Source organism: Micromys minutus (assembly GCF_963924665.1).
Source record: "Micromys minutus genome assembly, chromosome: 10".
In the NCBI taxonomy this organism is placed as follows: domain Eukaryota; kingdom Metazoa; phylum Chordata; class Mammalia; order Rodentia; family Muridae; genus Micromys; species Micromys minutus.
Genome location: NC_137979.1, coordinates 13302583 through 13317003, shown reverse-complemented (window position 1 = coordinate 13317003; position 14421 = coordinate 13302583). Strand labels below are relative to the sequence as shown.

At 53.5% G+C, this 14421-nt stretch overlaps 1 protein-coding gene across 1 annotated transcript in view; it reads right to left on the bottom strand.

The window, feature by feature from the left end:
• KCNJ12 (potassium inwardly rectifying channel subfamily J member 12) overlaps nucleotides 1–9063 on the bottom strand; it is a 46211-nt gene extending 37148 nt beyond the window's left edge. The window contains exon 1 of the mRNA XM_080924564.1: nucleotides 8529–9063. The gene's annotated coding sequence lies outside the window, so the exon portion shown is untranslated. The remainder of the gene's footprint in view (nucleotides 1–8528) is intronic.
• Nucleotides 9064–14421: the final 5358 nt, after the last annotated feature.

The following is a 14421-nucleotide window of genomic DNA, read 5'->3' as shown; positions in this document are numbered from 1 at the left end:
GACTGGAAAGATCGGCATAGACATCTGCCAAAGGCTCACACATGAGAAATAGCAAAAACCCAAACAGAACCCTCATGCCATGTGTTTCCAAAGGACACTGCCCAAAAGTACATCTTTTTTTTCTTTTTTAATGGCGGTGGCGGCGGCTGTGGTGTGTGCGTGCATGTGTGTACCATGGCACACATGTAGAGGTCAAAGGACAAATTTCAGTCACCACTTTTGTTTTTCTATCTTTAAATGGGTTCTTGGGGTTGAGGCTTACATGGTAAGTGCCTTATGAACCAGTCCATCTTGTTGACCTTTTTGTGTGTGTGTGTGTGTGTGTGTGTGTGTGTGTGATCCAAAATTTTATTTTTCTGATGCTGGAGGTATAAATCAATGGCAAGAAGACTTGTCTACCATGCATGAGGCCCTAGGTTCCATCCCTAGTTAAGGGGTGGGGGGAAGAGAGGGAGGGAGGGAGGGAGGGAGAGAGAATATGTTCTAATAACAAAGTTCCATATCACAAGAACTTAGCTTGCACAAGAACTTAGCTTGCACAGAATTATTAAAAATAATCTATTCATATTCAGACTGTATATAAGTTATAATTGGAAAAGAAAAGCACACGTAGATTTCATGTGCAGTCTTGGGTCCCCTCCCCAAGACATCTTATCACACGTCTTTCTGAAATACAGTGCAGGCTGAAGCCCAGCATTCTAGATAAGAGGCCAGGGTCACACTATTTCAACCCCCAACGCAGCAGCACCTGAACCAATTCGGGCTTTGTGTTCCCTACGGTTGTTAACTCTGCCTTCTCTGGGGCCTCACCCCTGAGTCGGAGAAGAGCAGGTATGTGGACACGGCTGCCTTCGCTGCTCTAGGGTTCCCATTTTAGAGAGGCAGCCTCTGGGTCATAGGTTCATGAAAAGGCCCCCAGAACTCCCCGATCGCCATCACTCCTCTGTCCCCAAATCTATTCCATGTCAACCTCTACCTATTTAGGGTGTTTTGGCCCAGCTGCAGCTGGGCTGAAGGCCAGCAGGAGGCATCTGGGTCAGAAGAGGACAGAGCCTTGTAGTGTGGGTCTGAGCATTTGCTACAAGGTTAATCTCAGGACCCCAACTGATTACGGCTGGCCAGGCCCGGCCCGGTTCAGCTCACATTCAGCAAAACAAAGAGAGGGGGTGATGGGAATGCTCTGTCACAAGGGCTGGGCAGCCTGGGCCACTGTGGTACTACCACAGGGGCTCCTGGGGACACACCCAGTGCTCCTCAGGTTTCCTAGGGTCCAGAGAAAGTCCTGGCTGCTTTGACCAAACAGGTGTTGCTGACAGCTTGAGACGCAGCAGGTGAGGTGTTGGCTAGGCCAAACCTCCGGCTGCACAACGGAGGGGTGACAGAGGGGAGGAAGCCGCCCTGCCCTGCCCGGACCACAGAGCCAAGTACAAAGGGCAGGAAATGGTGATGTCTTGGGAGAAGGGAAGTGTTGGTGCCCATTTCACAAGAGGGAAGACTGAGGCTTGGCGCATAAGAACATTTTCGATCATTGTTGCCGCTCCTGGAATCAGGGCATCATACAATTTCTAAACAGGGTCTTCCTTCACATCAAAAGAGGATTCAGGAATGGCAGAGGGCCAAGCAAGTGGCAGTGACGGAAACCCAGAGGCAAAGTCCACAGTAGCAGTGGCCCTTCCCTAGGCAGAGGACTAACCCAGTCTGAAGACCATAAAGGACCCAGTGGCCCTTCCTCTAGAAGGTCAGGAAAAGGCAGACAGCAAAACAGGAACCTCCCCACTTTAGGAAAAAGGGGTGGGCACGTCCCCTTTCAGATCCAAGCAAGCCTTGCTCTGTGCTGAGGGAGTTAGTTGGCCTGCCCTAAATCCCACAGCACCAACAGATTAGACCACATGGAAGCTAAGGGGTTAAATAGCTGGAAGGGAGCTGAGCTATTAGGGGAAATTAAAACACACAGTGCCCAGACACCCTCTTCGAACCTGAATTCTGGGAATCTGGAGGGTCTAAAGTCCCTGGGATCTCAGGAAGGATCTAGAACCTCTCTTGGGGTTAAGCTGCTCCAATTCTTCAATTCCAGGTTCCCTGCCTCAGACGGGTAAAACTTCACAAAGAACCCATGATGTGTGAACTCAATGGCTCTGCAAGTTCAAAGGCTCCACAACCGGGATCCACAGACTCGGTGACTCAGCCCTCATCTTGGAGACAAGAATGGAACCCTGGGCTCAGTGGGCACTGGGCACCACATGGCCAGGATTCTGAAGCAGGGAACCAAGGGATGCAAGGGTGGGGGGAGGGGAGAGGAACGGAGAGAAAGGCTACACTTACACAAGCACCGAGAAAGACAGTCAGCCAGGGAACACGGAGCACTTTGGGGTGGGAGAGAACTGAGAAGGGACTCATTTTCTACTCTTACTATTTAATTGTACCATGTAACACTCCCATAATTAAAGACTGTAATAATTAACAAAGGAATATGACCAAGTCCATGACTCCTCTGCTTGCCTATTTCATCTTCCCCAACTCTGAGAGATATCAGCCCCATGGGGGCCCCCCACAAGGGAGGGCTGGTGTGTGCATCCACGGTCCCAGCCTCTCGGCACAGGGCATAGCACGTGCATGCGCCCAAAGCTATTTGTTGAAAGCATAAACCGATGCTAAAATTTGACATCCTCGGGGCCTGCGTCATAGCTCTTGACAAGTCAAGACCTCTAGGAGTCTCTGAGAAGGGAAAGGATGGAAGAGAAGGAAACGAAATGCCCAGAGCTGGCCCAAACAATGAGAAGGAGTCATCTCCAGTTGACCAGGTCACCCTGAGTTTGCCCCAGCCCTCTCAGGTCAATGTCTACCCCCTCCTGCTGGAGACTCTAGAGCCTAAGGGGCCAACAATGCCTCTGCCTTCCATGTGACCTCACCAGGCCATGCCAAGCCCCCACAGGCTTCCACATCCTCTTACAGGCCGGAGTGGAAGGCTGGCCTTGGCCTGGAACCAGAAGCCCAGAGGCAGAGGTCGGGGCAGGGGGGTGGTGCGGCTGCTACCACCCAGAACGCCAGCTGCTGGCAGTGATTTATTTTTGCTTTAAGTGCTGAAGAATTGCAGGGCTGGAGCAGCCAGCTTAGGGGGGCCTGAGCTGCAGCTGGAAGAAGGAGGAGGTAGGCAGGGGTGAGGGTATGCCTCTGGCCTGGGTCCCATTAGCTTCTCTAGACCTCTCCACTGCCCTCCCAGACTCACTGGTCCACATAGCTCAGCACCCCAGCTCCCAGTCACCCCACCCCCACCCTACTGCTAAGTCTTCACACAGCTAAAAACAGGCCAGAGGGCAGAGATACCAAACTCACTTCTGTTGGGCCATGAGACCCTTCTCTGGCCTCAGGGGGACCCACTCCCACAACAAGGATGCCGTGTTACCCGAAAAGGAGAATTGCCCAAGGCTCCAGTTCAACCTTGACTTGGTCCCTCCTTTGTCTCCAGGTGAGCCTCAGAAGACAAGACCCTAAGCCCCTTCTCCCCAGTCACCAGACACCATGGAGATATCCAGGAGAGAAGAGGAAGGCCACACAATGACCAAAAGGAAAGGTCATGTTTTCTTCACAACAGGACAAGCCTAAGTTGTTGACAGCAAATTTGAAGAACTAACACATGTATAATACATATATAAAACATGTATTAAAACATGGAGGTCATGTTCAAGGGGCTGGAATGGGAAAGTAAGAAGCACAGCCCAAAGTCCAGTGGCCAGTGGGAGTCGGTGTGCCCCACGCCACCTCTCAAGGCCAGGTTGGATGTGAAGGCAAGTAGCAAGACCCACCACCTAAGAGAATGGCGAGGAGCCAAAAGTCACCTAGGCTGGCCTCCGTGTGCTCACACTTAGGGTAAGACTCACTACTCCCGTTCAGCTGGGGTGGGTCTATCCGGAGCTGGGAGCAGCCAGGCTCGGACAGGAGACAGTGTGAACAGGGTCTAGCCAGACTGGTCCAGACTCTACTCTTTCTGTTCAACCGCTGGATGCCAAGGCAAGGGTTGAGAACACAGCCCTGGCTCCCAGCTCAGGCTCAACACAGATATTATGCTGGCTCCTCCGGAGACTCTGTGGTCTCACCTGCAGATGCTCACAGTTGCCGCTACAAGATAAGCATAGCGTGTCGGACAGCATACGGCTGAGAGCGCGCCCACCCACTGCATGTACCGAGCACCTGCTGTCCCGCTGCTTCTTGACATGGGCCCGAAGGGCACAGCTGTGGGTTTATAGTCCAAGACAATGAAGAAAATCGAAAAATAAAACACCAGGGGCAGACAACACTGGGTTCTATGTCGAGAAAGCCGTGCTGGTACGGAGTTCAAGGGGGCATGGCTTTGCTGCCGTGAGGAGTTGTGGGGAGGGGCTGCAGGGCAAAAGTGGCATCTGGGCACCACAGGGAGGGAGAAAAGAAAGGGTCATGTACAGACCTGGGAAGGAGTGGTCCAGATAAGAGACTGGTACAGGCCCTGAGAGAGCACAGGTCTGCCATGTCGAAAGCATGGTAAAGAGGGCAGGGAGAGACACAGAAACAAGAACACACAGTGACAGAGACCGGACTGGAACCACTGAAGCGCTGCCACCCATAGTAGTTCAAGCACACAGTAGGTACCTGAGCGTCAATGGCCTGCCACTCTATACCTTTTACTGTTTATCCTCTAGCCATGGCCAAGTCTGAGTCCTTCCAAGAGATCAGGCCACAGGTAAGGAATAGAGGGAACCCTTCAGCTGCCCAAAGCTTGGAGGGGATATTAGAGAGCTTCCAAGCCAAACCCGCAAGGCCACACCCACCATCAAGAAGCAGCTGATACCCAGCTAGAACAAAGCTGCTCCTGAGGCAGCTGAGAAAGACGTCCCTGTGCCTGCTGGTGAGGCTCATGGAACCGTGTTTGGTACTATAGGCCCAAAAGTGACGGAGGGTGCGGGGCCAGGATCTCTGAGGTCCCCACAGCCTTACGCTGCCTCTGTAGTTGTCACCTCAGCAGTCAGGCAGGATAACTCGAGCTTTAAGACATCTCTGTGGGTGAGAATGGGCACACGGAACAGTCCAGAGTAGGAGGCCAGCATCTGAGGCCACCTCCACGGAAGCCCGCTTCTCTCTAAACAGTTTGCCTTGCAGCCAAAGAGAGACTGGGCTGCGCTGTGATTCCCAAGGCTTGGGCACACAGTTATCCTTCATGGGGTCCCCTCTGTAGACTCCCAGTTTTGCTGAGCCTACAATACCCTTATAAGGCATGTTTAAAGGCTCTCTTTCCCTTCTCCATCCTGGCTATCCCAGAGCTTCCAGGTTTCAGTCCCAGAAACCGAGGCCAGGAGAAGCACCTGTGTGTTTCTTGCTCTACCAACCTCCCGAACACTATTTACCCTCAGACCAAATCTTCCCTACATAGGGAAACCAACTTCTGGAACAGTCCCTTACTGTTTCCGTATGCTGGACCCCTCTGGTGCTCACACCCACTACAGCTCTGGCCACATCACAAGATGCTGCCAACTGAAGCCTCAGGAAACATTTATGGAACACTAACTTCAAGCCAGGCCTTCGTCAGGTCCCAAAGAAGCAACTTCCTGGGACATAGGGAGCCAGGCAGGCAGGCCCTAGGATTTAGTGGAAATTGCCTGAGGGTAGAGCAATCAGGAAATGTATCTGTGAGCAGCAGAAAGGTGCAGCCTGTCCCTAGGAGGGCCCTAGGCTCTGGGTCAGAAGCACACGGGCTACAGGGAAGCTCTGACACCTCCTGGCCTCCATTCCCATCCGTATAATGGAGACAATACAAGCTTCTACGCTGGCAGGCCATTAACAAATTAAATTAACTGGGCCCTCAACTCCTTCCTGGGGCCAGTTCCTCTGGAAAAGCCCCTTCATCACCGCAGCTCTTCTGAAGTATCAGCAGCCATGCTGGAAGCCCAGCCCCAGAAAGCTCCCCTTCATTCTTGCTTTATCTACTCTTTCTCTGCTGTCTGCCCCCTTACCCTCTGCTCTCCAGCAATCCTCTTGAGACGTAGGCTCAGCCTCCCCGCCCCTCCTGCTGCCCATGAGCTGCCCCTTGTCTGCCTCTCCTCAGTGTCAGTCCCTGGCAGGGCTCCAGTGACAGTCCACAGGGGAGGGGTAACTGTGCCCATGTTTCCCTCACAGCAAAGTCCTGGACTCGGCCCAGTCACAAGGCCCAGCTGCATCTGTTGCTGGAAGGGTCTTGCCCAGAGCTGGAGTTAGGAGCAGGGAGTTGCGTGTGAGCATTGAGCAAACCTCAAGGTATACCAACAGACCCTGCCTGGGGGCTGGCAAGGACCACAGGGACCGGTGAGAGTGATGACGCAGTCACTTCCACAATAGCTTTGTGCCAAGGCCTTTGGGTGCCATGACTAGTCACAGCAACTATGGCCCCGGGCACCGGAGGCCTGGCTGAGCCAGAGGAAACTGTCTGCAGGCTGTACTGGCCCACAATGTCGCAGAGCCTAGAGGTGCCACTGTGGCCAGGGTTGTTCCTGTTATTGCTGCCATGTTAGTTCACAGCTAGAGGACCACTCCGAACTGCCTGGTCCCGCCTAGGGCAGAACAGAGAGAAACATAGGAGTCCTGGTACAAAAGCCTTCTGTTTTGACTTAACATGTTGCATGGCTCTAGAGAGCAGCTGCTACAAATACCTCTCCCAACACAGCACAGCCTCCTAAACCTCCCTCCACTAGACACACATCTACAGGGGACCCTACCTAGAGAGTGACAGAGGACACATCCATCACATCATGGTGCCCACCCAGCCCAAGACAGAGAAAAACAATTAGAGCTTGAAGTACACAAAAGCCAGCCCCATACCTATACTGCATTTACAAGGTACTCTCTGCATGCATATAGCAGCATCTCAGTGGAGATGATTCTGCTCTGTTGTCTAGCACACCAGAACTACCTACCTGGTCCCTAAGGATGTCTGAGCCTCTCCCTGTCCCCACTATGCTGAGGCTGGTCTGGTGGGCCACATGCCCACCACTATGAATTTATTCTCACAAGTGGCTTGGGCTATCCAGGGTCACCTGCTATGATAGTGACCCTTGTGTCTCATGACTAATTGAAGGGACCCCCTTGAACACAGCAGGTGATTTCTCTAAAGTCTCTCTGGGGTTCCCCAACAGGCCCTGAAGGGGCTCTCCTGGGAACAGAAGAAGGAATTTTCAAGGAGGAGCTTGGTACTCAGGGCTGCCTCACTTCCCTGACTCTCCTGTTCATGGGCAGATTTTGGTGAGGGGTCCCAAGTTAGTCACCTGGTGCAGTGCCAGGCTGGAGTCTACTCAGGTGGGACAGCAGCCAGGGCGGGATTTTGCTCCTCTCTTCTCTCTCTCTCTCTCTCTCTCTCTCTCTCTCTCTCTCTCTCTCTCTCTCTCTCTCTCTCTCTGTATGTATGTATGTAAAGTCTGGGAGCCTAAGCCTTGTGGGTTCCCACCTTGGAAGGGGAGGCGGCTGATTTCAGCAGCATGTGGGCACCTAGGCAATCCAGCGAGCCAAAGCCTCTAACTAGAGCCCAGGAAGTGGATGCCAAGGCCAGAGAGTCCCTAGATCTTTACTGCCAGCTTCAGGCTTGGGTGCAGGTAGTGAGGAAAGAACTAGAATGGGCCAAAAACAGTATTGCGCTCTGGGGATGGCCAGAGGGTCTATGCAGTAGGGTGGCAGAACCTCCTAGAACTGGAGGCCTTCATCAAATTGTCACTTTCTTGTGAGCTCTAAGACATTTACAGGACATGTGCACAAATTAAGGCAGGGACCACGTCAAGGGCCTCGGCTCTCCAGCTCTCCCCCAAAGCTCTTTAGAGGCCTCCATCCCAGCTGCCTCTTCCAAAGAGTGCGTTCCCCACAGGACGCCAGAACAGACTTGTGCGCCTAGAAAACACCCTTTGCCTTGAGCCCTTCGGGTCTCTCAAGATCAAATTTAAGAAGCAAAGGGTGCCCTGGACTTGCAGGCTAGATGGATGGTTAAGAACCACCTCCAGAATATTGTTACTCCATTTCAGCACAGACGGTGGGAAAGAAATAACTCCAAAGATCCCAGGTCTTAGCAAGGAGCAATCTCAGCTCGCTAGCTGAACCTGTGCACTCACTCTGTGCCCCATCTTGATCACAGGTCTCTCGGGTAAGGTCACGCCTAGGACCGATGCCGCGCGCAAAAGTGGCTCCGCCCGCTGCCTTACGAGCCCCCTCAATCCAGCCAGCCGAGGGGGAATCAAGAGCTCCTCAAAGTTTCTGAAAGCCGCCCCCCGCCCCTGCAACACACACATACACCCCGGGAAAAAGGTTAGCCCGGAGCAAAGTTCCCTGGTGGCTGTAGTCCGAAACATGGCAGGGGAAGAAAAGCTCTCTGTCAGCATTTCATCTGGTGGTTCACCACGGGAAAGGAGAAAAGGGAACGGAAGGAGTCTTTCTGCCTCACCTTCCCCGTTGCTGCACCACCCCTCGCTCACCCGGGGCGGGAAGCTGTCTGCGGGGAACTGGGGCCGAGCGGGTGGGCCGTGCGCCCGCGGCCGCGCTCTTACCTCGGTCAGTGGCCGGGGCGCGGCGCGTCCCGCGTCCTCCAAGCTCCGCGCGGCCGTTCCCGGTCCCGGCCGCCGCTGCGCTGGCTGCATTGCCACCGTTGCCGCCGCCGCCTCAGCGCAGCCCCTGGGAGCGCTCCACGCCGAGGGGCGCGACGCTCCCGGGCGCTGGGTGCCACCAGCCAGCCATAGGTCGGGGGCGCACGCCCAGACGGCGCCCCCAGCCACTCGGCGCTCGCTCCGGGCTCGCCGCTGGCTTCTGTCACTCAGTCCCGCGACAAGAACTGCCGACCCACCCCCTCCCCCGCCGCAGTTATCTGATCCCGGGCAGGGCCGGGCGCGCTCCCCTGAGCCGGGAGTGGGTGTCCTGCACCTCCCAGCGGGCTTCGATCGTACAGGACACCCTCCCCCAGCGACCGTTCCCAGGGAGGCGGTGGCAGCGCAGTCGCGGCGTGGCCGGGGGAAGACGGGGAACGAGGAATGGAGGGCGAGGAGGCGGCGGGAGGCAGAAGCTCTGCGCGCACCCAGCTCCGCGCCCCGCTGCCACAGTAGCCCAGCTCGGTAACTCCTCCAACTCTCCGCCAAGAGCACGCCCGCCCTGCGCCGCGGCGCCGCTGATCCCGCCCACCACCGCCCCGGCCTGGCCCGGTGGCCCCTCTTGGCCCCAGCTGCCCCCCACACGCACCAGCCACTTGCGCACTGGAGCGCGCGCGCGCGAACATATACGCGCGCACGCGCGTGGCACACACGCACACACACACACACACACCCATACACACACATCTTCCCAGGGACACGCGCACACACAGGTGCATGGCGAGCATATATACTCAGACTACAGGCAGGCAAGGGAATCTGGACGGGCTGCACACAGCAGGATCCCGAGCTCAGGCGACACCTGCACAAAAATGCATGTGATGAGGAGCGCCGTGGCTAAGGTGCACAGGTGCGGTCATAGTCACATATGCACAAACGGGGTGGGATCAGTCAACACACCCACACAGGCTCCCTTCTGAGCTCACGCGTTCATTCCCCTTACACACCAAGCACACGGTCACAGGCACACCCCACCCGCTTTAATATCATATCGCTTCTTCTCATCTTGTGTTCTATTTAGCTTTCATCTCTTGCTTTTTCTGTGTTCCTCTGGCCTCTCTGTTGATTTGACTCCATGTGACTCCCCTCCCCGTGCCCACTCTTGTCTGAAAGGCACCCCGGTACTCTCCTCTCTCAGATTCCTGGAGCCTATTGTCTGGGCCTCACGTCTCTGCCTCCTGCAGAGCCTGGACCTTTCCGCCTGGCAGACAGATCAGCCTCAGGGAAATCCCATTTTATCATAGGGCTGACCCCCAGCTCAACCCTAACACTGAAGAATCAGGCCAAGAAGGCAGGTCTACTGGCAGAACTCAAGCTTCATAAAACTCCCCAGCCCCCTGGTCTCCAGCTCCTCCATAATGTGAAATATAATTATGCATCTGAATAGCAGAGACACTAGATGCGGGATGCTAGCCAAGAAGCACGGCTTTCTGGCCACCCAGATGCCCAGGCTCTGGAAGCTTCCTGAGCCAAACCCACCAGTCCAACTCCAGGGAGCCAACTCCTCACCCAGGCCCCAGAGTCTCCAGAAAACTCTCTCCCCTCAGGTTATGCTTATCTTCCCTGCGTGCAAGGCACATCGGCACTCAGTCTCCGGATTCCCTGTGCTCTCATGGAAATTATGGGGCTCCCTGAGTTATGGGAGTGGGGTGAAGGTTAAATGAGATGAGTATATATACAGTTCTTAGCTGAGGAGGGGGCTGAGTTAAACAGCTGGTGGGTTTTGGGTGCTAGCCTTTGTGCTAAGGACTTAGAGTTACTCTGTTGCCATTACGATCCTCTGGGAGGTCATGTGATCCACAGGCCCACTTAACAGATAAAGATACTGAGATTCATCCAGATAGTTGCTTATCTAGTTGCACAATGGTGGGGGGGGGAGGTGTCTCAGAACCAAATGTGTCTTTCAGATGGTTATGCCTGTCTAGTAACTGTTGATGACCACAATAGAGAGAAAGTAGGCATTCTCGGGGACTTCATTTCCTGATCCCCGAGCTCCCAGGCCTGCCTTGGACAGGCACTCGATATCCTGGTTTCTATCTTTTCCTGAATGACCAAAGAGGAAAATGGCTCAGATGCCCCTGGTTTTCCCTACCCAGCCGTGCTGTCCAAAGAACAGAAATCAAAAGTATAAGTAAGGGAAATTTTCCCCTGCTTACAAGCTTCCTTACCCTCTCAGGGAGAGCAAATCCAAGTCGCACTCAGGGGGCTCCACCAGACACCCCAAAGAGCTCACAGCATGCTGGTAGACAAGAAAATAGACACAACACAGTAGGATCTTAAACATTTCCGGTAATGAGTTCAAGAGGTCTTAGGGTGAAGCATACATGCACATATACAGCACCCCCTCAGCTGCTTATCTGGGCAAGGGCCTCAGATGCCTGTGTGAAGCCAGGGGTGTGGGGGTCTCCTCCCATTCTGTTATTAGCCACATTTCACAGATAGGACAAGTGTCTTGTCCAAGGTCACCTTTAAAAAAAAAAAAAAAAAAACCACCAGAGAAATGGCCCCGTCCCCTCCATAAGCACTGCACTCTGGACTTCCCATCCCGCCCTCCGGCTTACAAGCTGGGACCAACTTCGTTTCTTAATATAAATAAATAAATAAATAAATAAATAAATAAATAAATAAACACACATCTCTTTCTAGGACACTATGAGTCCTCTACCAGGCCCATGGCCATAGCCTCCCCGTGGAGAGCACACCCATGTTCAACATTCAGTGACAGAGAACAGAGGACAGCCACACAGGAGGACACTCTCCAAGCAGGGCCCCAGGCATGGACAGGGTGGGTCATGTCATCCCTATGGCTGGGAAAGACATCCTGCCTCCCTCCAGAGCTGAGGGAGGGGGTGTTCTAGAATGTGCCCAGCCTCAGCACAACTGTTCCCAGCACAGGACCCAAGGGCACATTTCTCACTAAAGTCCCACTTCATTCTCTGCAAAGTATGGGTGGCCACAAGCCCAGAAAAACAATTCCTGCCTTGCATGGTGCAGAGAGGCGTTGTCCCACCGAATGTACATATTCCCATGGAGCCTGTGTGGCTGTCCCTCGATCTGAGAGAATCCCCCTAGACAAGGCTGTAACCGGGGACCTGTCCATTCTCTCATCCAGAAGCCTGTGTGCTCTTAGAGCCTCAGCCTGGGGCAGCCAGAACAAGCCATCGGCTTATTTGGAAATCCTTCCTAGTCATGAGGACAGCAAGGACAGCAAAGCCACCCAGAGAAACTCCCCAAAGGCTTCGGTACCGTCTCTATCGGTAGCAGTCTGAAGCGCCAGCCTCTCTGCCCAGCATCTGACAGTAGTTTTGACAACCAACTCCTGTGGAAACCAAAAGGTCCTTCCTGGGTGTCTTTATTGGACTGGCTGCACCTGGAGCTTCTCAAGAACACCTTCTCCAAAGATAGGATTTCTTCTGCCTCTCCTGGATGTTGGCCTAATCTCTGCCCTCCACCTGCCTCAGTCTCCCTTCCAGGCATGCTGGCCTGCCACCAATCTGATCACATCCTGGCCACGCACTCCCCTGTCAAGTGGGAGTGTTGTTTCTCCTGTTGCTTTTCCTTCAGGGCATCTCAAGACTCCCCTGGGAAAAACCACCCTTAGAACATCCCTACTTTCCCTTTCTTGCTTTGCCTTTCCCCCACGAGTCTAGCTTCTTGTTCACCTCCCTGACTGTCACACCAGCTCCATGAGACCAGAGACAGGTCCTTATGTGCAGACCAGGGCAGGCACCATGGGCATGAGGGTATGTCTTCAGAACAAGCAGGATGAGAACAATGGAGAATTCTACTCAGGAGCATTCCTCCTGCTCAGCCCAATGCTCATGGACACATTTACATCATCTGCATGGTCATAGGACATTGCATGCAAGTGTGTGTGTGTGTATGTGTGTCTGTGTATATCTGTGTGTATATGTGTGTGTGTCTGTCTGTATATGTGTCTGTATGTATGTCTGTGTGTGCCTGTGTCTATGTGTGTGTGTGTATGTATGTGTGTCTGTGTATGTCTGTGTGTGTATGTGTGTGTCTGTGTGTGTCTGTATATGTGTCTGTATGTATGTCTGTGTGTGTCTGTGTGTGTGTCTGTGTGTGTGTCTGTTTGTGTGTAAGTGTGTGTGTAAAACCATCTGAGAAACAAGCCTAGCCTCCTACTCCAATGCTATCCTGACTCTGATCAATATCCCTACTAAGGAGTCAGAAAGAACTACTCATGGGCATCAGGATAAGCATTTATGATAAAAACCATGGGCAGGAAGTCAAGAGACACAAGGGGGCATTCTGCCTGAGCCCTGTCCACAGCTTAGGCAATCAGTCAAGTAGAAAGAGGCCTATCACTCAGGCTATGAGCCATAGAGTGGAGCCCAGGCCCAAGAGCTGTGCCCTTAAACTGGCCTCTCTCTTCAGCACCGTTTGTCCCAAGATATGCACTGCTGACAAGTATAATAGTGATGGTTAGAGTAGTCAGTGCCAGCTGTGTGTCTGCCAGACGTCACACGGTGGAGTTAAATGCCCACCATTCTCCACTGGAGGTCAGAGGCAGGTAGATCCCACCCCTGCTAGACAGGTAGAAAGCCAAGAAAGCATAGGGCCTTGGTCTCCAGGAGAGCTATAGGGGAATCTAACATGCCATCACGTACACACATGCCCTTCCCCTGCCCAGGTAACCGTGGACTTCTGGTTGAGCCAAAAGCATTGATTTGAGGCACAAACTTCAGGAACCATTACCATGTGAGAATAGGACAGCGAGTTCACGATCCCTCCCACCTGTCCGGAAACAAACATCGATCAGCCGGCCAAGGCAGCCACTGACTGCTTCCCTATGCAGAGCTAGGTCCTACTCCTGTTCCTCCAGAGCTGTGGCTGTAAGGAGCAGCTGTTAATGTCCAGGACACCGCAGTTAGGAGCCAGGCTGAAGGCCATGCTCTAGCCAAACTCATAGGCATCAAGAGGCAGGAGTTTCAAGGCTCTTGTCCAGGCTGTGAAACTTCTAAGACGCATTCCCATCTAAGTGCAGCCTTCATTCAGGACCCTGCTCTGAGACCCTTCATATTTTCATCAGGTTTTACCTCATACCCCCCACCATCAGCTTACTGTGGGGCTCAGCCACTCAGGGACAACACATAAGAAGTGATCCAGGCCAGCAGTGAACACTAAAGTGGTTGGCTGAGAGACAGGCTTATGATCAAAGCCCACAAAAGAGAACCTACCCCAGGACTTTTGCTATATAGATAGTGAAGGTTCCTGTGCATGTGTGCATGGGCGTGTGTGTGTGTGTGTGTGTGTGTGTGTGTGTGTGTATGTGTTAGCGTGTCACATGTGCTTCCTGGGGTTGCTCAGTGGTAGCAGAGAGCTATGTGGACCTTGCACCACCTGATGTGCACCTTGAGGAGAGAGGAGTTGAGCTACTGAGAGGAACTGGACTCCAGACAGATCTTTTAAGCCCCACAGATCTACCCTTGGACTTTTGATTGCGAGCCAAAACCCTGCTTTAATTTAGGAAATGTTTCCGTATTCTCGAGAGACTATGGAAGCCATGGATTTGAAAAGAACATAGAAGCTTCCCAAGGGCCCCTCCCGCTCCCTCCTCCCCTCCCTTCCTCTGCCTCCCATGCTGAGGGGTGAGAGGTCGGCCTGCAGACCTAGCGAAGTCACACTGGTACAGTATAGAGACTCCTCTCTCCCTTCCTCTCTTCCTCTAAAGGGACAAGCTTCCAGGCCTTCAGGCCCCAGGAGGACAGAAATAAAGGGCAATAAAGGGAGGGAGGGAGGAACGTGGCTTCAGTCTCTCAGAGTTAAAAATAGC